Below are 9,815 nucleotides of genomic sequence, written 5' to 3' on the forward strand. Positions count from 1 at the left end.
AATTTTCTGGAAAACCTCTATTGTATTTAGAATGAAAAATACGAGGTTTGACAATTTTTGGAAACTATTTGATAATATTTTACATTTTTAGGAATTTAAAACACCTTTAAATGTGTTGAAACACCCTTAAATTTATATTACTAAATCTGGAAAATTAATATCCCAAAGTTGTATTTATCGCATGACTTGTAGAATTTCATCATTTCAGAAAAAGTGTAACCAATTAATATAAAATCCGATATTAGAACATAAATTGGCATTTCACTATATGTAGAGTTTAGTATATTAGCATTAGATTTCGACATGCAAACTCACTAGTGTGTGTTTGATGTCGTAGGATCCCGGCATTAAGACGTTGGTGTATTCCAAGGCACCACTTGTATCTACTCGAAACATTGTGAGTATTCACGCACTCCCCTATTTTCAGTTTTTATGTTTTGGGGTGGAAAAGCATGTCCCGAAAAACTATTATTTGAATGTTGTATTTAAATTGATTTGTATCAAACATGATTGCTATTTTATTGCTATGTCTCTCTATGTATGTCTATGCAACACGGAACATGAGAACTTATCGTACTAAGGCCCTTCCCTTATCTCTAACCATTAACTCTTTGAGCCAATGGTCATTATGGATAGCGCTATTAGGAATTGACAACTCCTCACTCGCCCTATTGCTGGAGTGCATGATACCATATTCATCTATGGAACGATAAGCATAGATCTTGATAGGGCTTCAGTCATAGGTTTGGTTGAGACTCATTGTTTGCTCATACACATACAAACTCGTTTCTCGTTATAGCAATAAACTTGTTATCAATAATGGCAATCAACTTTGTTTCTCATTAAAGCAATGTACTTGTATTTATGAAAAGCCTTATTCCAAATCTTGATTTTATAAACTTGTGAACTCACCAACTATTTTCATAGTTGACACTCGTTTTACATGCTTTTTCAGGAAATAATTAGTAAGTGGATATAAAGATTCATCATCATAGAGCATGCTGCATCGTGTTGAAGTTATTTATGAAGTTATATTTTGAACAATGTTATTTTGGAAAAACTTGTACTTTGTTTTGTTTAAGCTATGGGTTGTAAACTTTTAAATATTGCTATGGTGATGTATCTTTATCTTTTGCAATGAAACCTTTGTCGCTGTCATACCTTGCGTTTCCGCTTTAGCGGGGTGTGACAACAAACCAGGCTCTGATACCAATGATGGGTTTTGAGCATTCTAACACTCCTATGGTGTACATGCAACCCTAGAAACCTTGGATCTATGTTTGACTATGATACATGCAAATAATTATTTTCCAAGGTTCTTATCCTATCTAGCATGGCATGGGGAACTTGAATCAAATAAAGCTAGAAGAATTACTTACCTTGTAGTTGTAGTTGATTGCTTGGAGTTTTACAGCCTAGCACCAATAGTGTGGATGCCTCAAATGGAAATCACAAATCACCACAAACTTGGAACTTTGAGAGAATAGTAATCACCTTCTTGAAATCGGCCCTCTTACTTTACTTACCACAACTAGTTTGATTTCAAGAACCAAAGCCTCCTTTATATAGTGTGGTGGATTAGGGTTACATCCATGTAAACCCTAATACCCATGTCTTTTCATTTCCATGAGATCCATGGGTTAAAGCTCCATGGAGTATCCATGGACTTTCCATGCAAGCCTAGCCCATTCCAAATAAGCATTAGCCCACACAATATAAATACAAGAGCCCATATTTAATTAGTCATACTTTTGATCTCTAAATTAATTCTAGATTAATTATAGATCAATACTAATTAAATAATATGATTTTATATTAATATATTAGGACTTATAATATATTAATAAATCATAACTTATACTATTCTGAAACGATTATCCACAAATTGTTCGGGTGAAGTGCAACCCAAATGGACCATGCCGGGTCGGGTCAAGTACATACCAAATATAGTTATGGACTTAGACACTATATCCAACATCTATAGCTTGCTACTAGGCCAGTGCAGGCAACAACTCTGAATACCCTTCAGATCACAAATAGGCACCAGAGGAGGGCCGAGGCCCCGAGTGCCATGGGTAGTATGTTTCAGCTTACTGTGGAGGAGGACAGGGCGACGCCTGATGTCATTTCTGGTATGTATTCATTTATTATTCTATGGAGTTAAATTTTGTATGCTTATATTTGAGATTATGATAGGTACATTTTTAGTGAATTCATTGTCTGCTCTTGTGTTTTTTGACTCATGTGAGAGTAGGTCCTTCGTATCTTAGTCCTTCAGCGAGGATTTTATTATGGAACATGGAGTGTTGGAGTGTTTTTTGCAAGTTTCCATCACCATTGAACATAAGGTTTCTTCATTGAGTGTGTTTTGCGATTGTAATTTGGAAATATTGGGGGTGCCCTAACCGATTGAACTGATTCCCATCCCTATGAGGGATGTATGCGTGATTGTGGGTAAGGACTAGCTGACAGGTTTGGAACCGTGATCGATTACGTGAGGTAGTTAGTGGTGGTTTTAACCCCAAGTGAGGGATACCTAACCTTTTATGGTGAGGGTACTAGGAGTGGTTCAGATTTTTGTTCGGATGTTAGGGCTAGTCAGTATCTTCAGCACAGATTTTTGGGCTATCTGTAACATCCCGTTATTTTCTTATAGAAAGTCAAACATGGTCAAAAAAAGTCAACTAAAATTTTATTCTATCTTTTATAAGTTTGAGTAATGTATTTTATTAGTTTAATCATAGTATTCAAGTGTTGTTGTGTTAAGAAAGGTGTGGCTTGAAATCCGAGAAGTCTCGCATGCATTTTCTTCTTTTCCTTCGGACCGTACACCAACCGCGGATCGGGAACGAGGTCGTGAATGGCTTCGGGCCGTAATCAATTTCGGAACGCAAACTCGCAACCGGCATAGGACCGTATACGAGGTGCACAGCCGTGAACCCCTCGGACCGTGCACCCTCACATATATATTCATTTCAGCCGATTTTTCTTCACTTTTTACACATTCAAACACAATTCCAAATCTTTTTCTCTCAGGTATCACCAGCCAAGAACCCAAAGAACAACCTCTCTCCTCAAGAACATGTTATATTCATCCCTTCTCATCATATTAAAGCGATAGTCACTAGTTCTTCACAAGATCTAATAGGTATCATTTATTGATCTTGTTAACACTTCAGGAACATCTTTTAATCTTCTTATGTTAGATTAAAACCCGTTAATTTAATCTATTTTTCACGAAGAACACACGAAGAACACGAAGAACGAGCACCTGAAAACCTTCGAATCTTCTTAAAAAGATGCTTAAGATCATCAAGTGTTCATCTTTCTTCAAGAACTCATGGCCGTGAACACTTTCAGGGCCGTGAACCCTTCATACTCTTGGCCGTGAACACCTATTAGCTTCCATTTTAGCTTTTAACACTCCAATTTGTAAGTTATACTTACAAATTAATCCAATTTCCAATCATTTCTATGATTATATTAGCTAATTGGATGCATATATGCTATACAAATCATTATATAGGACTTGTTTTGCTACGGTATTTCACTCGTGGAACTAAACATCCCATACCAAATCATCATTTGAATCACCTTCCAAAAGGTGAGTTCATACCCCCGTTTTTTAATAGTTTTTACTGATTTAAGGGGGGGGGGGGAGGGAATACAAGTCTAACACAAGATTTTGTGTTATAAAAAATTGGTTTCAAATATCTTACCAAAATGGATTTCAGTTATCATCAAATCAAATGGTTTTTCAAAGATTGTGTTAAAATGACATCAAGTCTACAAAAGTATTTCAAAATATTAAACTTCTTTTAAATGGTTTTATAAACTTATATTTTTTCCCCATAAATTATATTTATATACATATATTTATATAAATGAGATTTAAAAGACTTAGGACTGATAAACCACTTTGGTTCCTTTTCCTTGTTTTGATGTGGTATTATAAATATTGGTTATTTGTCCGAATGTCGTTTAAATTTTAGTTATATATAATTGTATATGTATATAAGTATAAAAGCTATTTCATTCAATTCAAATACCCTGTGTAACATGTTGAGCAAGGGGTTGCATTTATGAATACTCAGTATCAATTTAGAAAGTACATCTAAATTATAATAGGTATAATTTCTGATTCACGGAACATTAATTCATGATTCAAGTATACTAAAGTACATTGTTTTACAAGAACAAAGGTTTGATTCAAAACTAATCAAGAGTATACATCTTTCGTATACATGTTAAGAATACTAATTCAAGAACATACTGTCAATTATTCATTTCAGAATGATTTAGGTTTTCATAACTATTATACATGTAACATTTATATGCTTTTTATGAGTCATTTGATACAGGTTGTTTAATTCATTTAAACAATATAGTTAAAGTCCTGACATTATAACCATAATCTCTAGCCAGGGATCGAAACAATATGTGTATAAATCTATATTGGGATTGAAAACCCCGCACTCAGACTGCTAGCTACAGCCAGCCATACACGCCTACGAGTGACAGTTGTTATCAAAAACTTTCAACGCCTTCAATGCGTTGGGTCAGGCCATCTAGCCAGTATGGTTATAATAACTCATTAAAAAGATATTAACAATACGTTAGTGTATAATAAACAAAACATAAGTACACTTTCAAAGTACTAGTTTTACAAGATACAAATTTACAGTAGCACATTACAGTTTACAATAACAGTTGGCGGAACCAGGCACACTCACATATACATGTTTTACATAAAGGAATACAAATACAGAACATCGGTATACTAACAGAACGGTTTTATGAGATTAAAACTACTTTTCATATACATCAGAAAATACAGGATATTCTGGAACAGTATTCATATTCAAGAAACAAAAAACATTCTTTCAAATATAAACTCTTATACACTCACTCAACTTTATGTTGATACTCTCTTTCCAAATTACTTGTATTCTCAGGGAACCAGTAGACAGGTACTCCCCGAGCTTTTGAGAAGATGGAGCTATTTTAAGTCTTGTCTTCTTCTTTTGTATAACTATTTTGGTTTCAATATACAATGATGAAACACATGTAAGTACCTATCCTTTTTTGTATACAGTGGTTGTTTGTACTCTGATTACTATAATGCAGGTGTTGTGATACTACAAATGAAGCCATCCACCCCCAGATTGGTATCAGAGCATCGTTTATAGTGAACTCGGTATATCAATCCATAAAAGATATACAAACAATAAAGACATTTGGGGCTAAGAGCTATGACTACAAGTATATTTTTTAAAACATTAAGTATTTTTACAAGAAGTATAGTAACACTCATACCTACAAGTACAATATCACAATCATAAGAACTTAAAAGTATTTGGATGTTGGACATTACAGTCAAATCTTGGTAGTTATGTAATCATATATGGGATTAATATAGACTGATGAACTATATTGATTTGAGATATGACCAACATGTGTTTCGGAGTGATAGTGGTGTTGCATCATGTCTAAAACTTACCAACTATACGTATACAGAAGAACTCCAGAATAGAACATAAAGATTAAAATACTATAGGGGTATTTTAGGCACTTTGTACTAATAATAAACATGTGAAAACAATACAACAATTGAGGGTAGAACTATAAATGTTAAGGGTATATTACAGTTCTATATAATTAAAGTTATATAGACTTAGAATATATGATCTAGCTTCATTTCCTGTTACTTGTTTGGTTCTGGATTTAGAGCTGGGTCATTTAATCGAAGGTCGATTATACCCAAGTTATATATAATTAGTATACACTTTATAGTTATAGTAATACCTAGAAAAATGTCACACCCCAAAACCAGAACGGCGGAAACGTTCTGGGGTGGAGGACGTCATGTCAAGTATCACAACATATGCAGTATAGTAATCAAAGTACAACAACCATTGCATTAATACTAATAATTTTACATAGGTTACATTTAGCAACAACATCAAAAGTTAATACAGAGAATAACATAAAATGCAGCTTGGTACAAGGCTGTCTTCACAAAAGCTTCCGGAGTGTACCTGTCTACTGACGACCTGAGAATACAAGTTATTTTTGAAAGAGAGTATCTGTAACGCCCGTAGATCCGGGCTAGTCAATTTAGAGACGATAAGCATCAAAAAAATGAATTTTTGATGGAAGATTAATTAGAAGGATTAATCTTAACCAATTTGTAATATATGTCTCGAGGTTTCCGAAAATATAAAGAACGCCGAAATCCGAGTTATAACGAAAAAGTTATGACTTGTCGAAGTTTCGCGACAAAACCGGCACGGTGCTGAATATTGTAAAAAGTGAGTTTTTTATAAACTACTTTTTAGCCTTAGTGATCTAAAGGAAACTCGTAGTGTTCGTTAAACCGAGAAGTTCGATAAAAAGAACGCCCAAATCTGACTTCGTATGAGGAAGTTATGATTTTTCGAAGTTTCAGCTTAGCAGTAGACAGCTAAAAAACTCGAATTTTAGATCGAGAGATTTTTAGCCGACACGACCTAAACAAGAATCGAAGGTCTTGTCATTTGTAGCACAACGGTAAAAAGTCTGACGAAAACGGACGTCGGATGAAGAAGTTATGAATTTTTAACGGATTTCCTATCCCGGTCTGTTAAAAATAATAATTTAAAAATTAAATTCAAAATTAGCCGAGAAAGTCTAAACAAAAGTTGTAGAGCGTAATTTTACCTACGCGTGCATATAAAGAACGTCAAAAACGGAGCCCGTATGAGAAAGTTATGGATTTTACAAGAATGGGCACAATTTTCGAGAAAATTCGTAAGGAATGGTGCTGGCCACGTGATCCTCGCATGCATAGCCCATGCGCAACTCGCGTGTCGCTTGCTGATTGGAGCGAGGGTGTGGTCCAATGCTCTTCCGACGCCTCGCTTCTGACTCATCATCCGAGCCTCGCTGGCCCAATCCGAAGGCGTCGCGTGCCCTTCGCGTGGCCGAACCCTCGCATACGTGTCCTCCTCCGGATCCGACCACATGTCCGAAGCTGATGCTGCCGCGTGTCTCGCCTGCTGACTCTTCCCTTCTAAGCCGACCTTCGGACCCCTATATATAGAAGGCATGCGAGCCTTCTCGGCTACATTTGGGAAATTGCCATTTTTAGCCCCTTTCTCCATATTTTCTTCATCTTAACCTCCCCCGATGCCCCGAGATCATTTCCAACGCCCGGAACACGTCCCGGAGTGCCCGAGAAGCCGGAAAATTTATCTTTTCAGTTTTGAAGCCCGACCCTTCACAGAGCCCGGTTTCTCAATAAAACTCCCGGTTTTATTAGAAACGATCGTTTTAGGCAACGAAGTGCAGCCCGATTATCGTTAAATCAGGTGAGTGTATAGTCACTTTCACCTTACACATATATATGAAGTATTTACCTTAAAATACGTGTTATGTGTAAATATATTAACTGTTTATTTGAGGTGACTGTTGTGTTGATATTTTATACAAGTTTTAAACTGTATATATATTTTTATCTACAAATATGTTGGGTAGAACATGGGTAGATAGTTGATGTGTGATGAAATAAAAGTGATGAGAGGTATCGATGTTTAAGATGGTCTAGTCATCTAGTAGAGTATAGATAACGACCACAGACTATTTTAGATAGTCTAGTGGAACGTTAGTAGACTTGTAATCGGTACGTATGTTTGAACTATATGTTCATAAAGTGTTCTTGAACTATATGTTCCTTAGGTGTTTTTGAAATATGTGTTCATCCGTTAGTTCTTCTTTTTGACACTATTACGTGTCGGGGTACGAGAGCGTACGGGAGTACTTTATTAGTATTTTCCCTATGCTTTTATTTTGAAGAGATTTGCAGTCTTCGTTTCTTTTGTGAAGTGATCGGACGAGCTTCATGAGTCAGTGTTTTCTTTTCCGATGCCGGATAGGGGTGAGTCTGGGGGTTCAGACCACAGCCTAGGCATTAGTCAGTGTTTTCATTTCCGATGCTGGATAGGGGTGAGTCTGGGGGTTATATACCTCACGATGTTCAGACCACAGACTAGGCATTAGTTAGTGTTTTCATATCCGATGTTGGATAGGGGTGAGTCTGGGGGTTATATACCTCACGATATTCAGACCACAGCCTAGGCATTGATAATTACCCCTGACTTAATTGTCTTGTGGTTATTTCTTTTACGAACAAAGGTTCGTGGTTAAACGTATTCCATTCATTCGATATCTTTATCAATCCTTGTTTGCTGCTAGGGGATTTCTGAAGCAGTTTCGGTAGTTGGTTGTTCATATCGATCCTTTAGGCTAGATCTAGTAAGATCACTGTATAGGATCAGTACGTGGGGATCGACGTTGTTAGTGTCTGTTGTATAAACCTTGGCGACGATGTGACTTCGTGCCTATTTGACATAAATTGTTGAAGGAAAACAATGTTGTCACCCTTTGACATAAATTGCTGAGGAAGCAATGTTGTCACCCTTTGACATAAATTGCTGAGGAAGCAATGTTGTCACCCTTTGACATAAATTGCTGAGGAAGCAATGTTGTCACCCTTTGACATAAATTGCTGAAGAAAGCAATGTTGTCACCTTATTGTTTGTTTTATTTGACATAAATTGTCGAGGGAAAGCAATGTTGTCACCCCATTGTTTGTTTTATTTGACATAAATTGTTGAAGGAAAACAATGTTGTCACCCTATTGGTTGTCTTGTTTGACATAAATTGCTGAGGAAAGCAATGTTGTCACCTTATTGGTTAGTTTATGTTAGGATGTCTGGTTTGACATAAATTGTTGAGGAAAGCAATGTTGTCACCCCGTTGGTTGTCTTATTTGACATAAATTGCTGAGGAACCCCCAAAGCAATGTTGTCACCCCTAATGAAAATCCTTAGGCTAGGTCCCTTGTGATAGTTGTTTTAGGGACGTAAGGTTAGGATAACGGGAATGGGTAATTAGGGTTAATTTGGTTGATTGATTGATGTTTAAGCATAATAAATTTATGTATTGTGGGTTGAAAACCCTATATGCTCACCAGGCTTCCAAGCCTGACCCACTCAGCTTTTTATATTACAGGTAGTGGACCCCGAGCATAGTCGGATGATGACGATGTGTGATTTTGGATTATAGGCCAGTAGTTGTAAATAACTGTGTAAGGCTTATAATGTCTTGTTTATGCTTTTGATCTGTATCAGAACATGACATCCCGAGGTTTTGTTATGAAATAAAAATATATATTTCTTAAAGAAAGGTTTTGATAAATTTTTATCATGTTTGGTTTTGGGAACAAATTCCGCAACACGTTTAATCAAATGATTACTCTGAAATTATTTTCAAAAGCATAAACGAAATCGGTCTTTTCTGGCCGTGAAATTGAGGATGTCACAGTTGGTATCAGAGCATTAGTTTAAGTGAACTAAGAAATTGTAGGATTTCTAGACTTAAACTTAGAATGCTAAGTGATGATTGTGAGATGAGTGTCTACCATAATTTAGACACGACCACTAGTTTATTTTAGGAAAGATGCCTAAAATGCTTTTATGTGCTAAATGCTATATGTTTGCCATATATGCCATTATTTGTTCGGATCTATGGTCTGTTGCCGACCGGATCTGGAAACCTTATGTGTGTAGGATTCTAAGCGTATGACTACGATATTAGAACTAGCATATAAGCGCTTCGAAGTGATAAGGAGATTTATACGTCTATCGTAAATAAAGCTTTCTTATCTTAAATTCTCGCCTGGTACACCGAACGTCTGCTTGGGTGTACAAAACGTTATGGTGAACACTCGTAGAGAATTGAGTAGATGGAGGAAATGAAAGGCTTATGATAGTGAA

Source organism: Lactuca virosa, chromosome 4, assembly GCF_052849685.1.
Source record: "Lactuca virosa cultivar CGN04683 chromosome 4, Lactuca_virosa_CGN04683_v6, whole genome shotgun sequence".
Classification (NCBI taxonomy): domain Eukaryota; kingdom Viridiplantae; phylum Streptophyta; class Magnoliopsida; order Asterales; family Asteraceae; genus Lactuca; species Lactuca virosa.